Raw genomic sequence first — 1,210 nt, 5'->3', positions numbered from 1 at the left:
TAACTCCTAATTGCTTGCCTAATGACCGCTGATTAGTTATACGGTTCGCTTAACTTTCGTTCTCGTTTCTCGTTTGAGGGATCATACCCGGGATCTTATTATTTGGGTTTCCTTAACCTTTCTCAATACATTATATTCCTTTTTATGACCCTCTCTTATAATCCTTGAATTTAAATCCTTTTTATCCTGTTACCTTATACTCGGTATCTGGTGGATTTTCGGGAAAAAATCAAAGTGTTCGAATTTGGATTCTGACGATCTTTACATACACTTATATACCATATAGAGTACTAATAAGATCTCAGAATAACAATAGAAGAACCCCTACATAGTGTGGCATGTAAAGTTTTCTCATTCAGCATAATCAGCAAAAACACTATTCATAAGGGTTACAAAAAAAAGTTCAAAATTTTGGGGTTATTACATGTGTGGTGATTGTATGATAACCTAGTATTGGTTATGCTTATTCATCTTATAAGCGTCGCGAACTTATAAGATAGTTTGTTAATTCTTAATGAAGCGAAAGTGAATTTAAGGGTTTAGAACTTGCCATGCCAGCATAGGTTCATGTGTTATTGTTATGCATGATTCGTAGGTAATTTTAACCATTTTACTTGCCCTATGTAATCATGATAGATAAGTTGTACATTAAACTGTTATGTTGTCAAATTCTATAGACATATAGGGTCTCAATATAATTGGTGTCTATTCAGCTTTTATCTCTTTTGTGGATGTCTAGTAGTATGGTATTCGTGCAACGCAGTTTCGTGTTATCTGATTAGTGTCATCACCATTACATGCTAGGATTAAGAACGAAAAGGCTATTAAATGAAGTACTAAATGAAGTTAGAATCCCATGTTTGTGTTATATATTATTCAACTCTCTTTACTCTCTTTAGTTAATGTTCTCTAGTATAATTCTCAATAATTAATCGTAATATAATCAAAACTCAATTTTTTATTCGTATTAGCATTAAATAATAGCCATATCATTGTTGCATAAATGCATAAATCACGAAGTTAATCTAAGCCTGTCCCTGTGGGAACAAACTAGAAATAATTCTATATTACTAGCGAACGCGTATACTTGCGTGAATTTTAGCGCGTGTTTAGCGACTAACATACGCGAAAAGTGAATATTAATAGAAAGTGTCACAACCGTTATGTTATTCGTCCATTAATTGATATATATATATATATGTAAAGAGTT

Source organism: Apium graveolens, chromosome 6 (assembly GCF_009905375.1).
Source record: "Apium graveolens cultivar Ventura chromosome 6, ASM990537v1, whole genome shotgun sequence".
NCBI lineage: Eukaryota > Viridiplantae > Streptophyta > Magnoliopsida > Apiales > Apiaceae > Apium > Apium graveolens.
The sequence above is the reverse complement of the archived record's forward strand: the minus strand, read 5'-3'. Positions refer to the sequence as shown.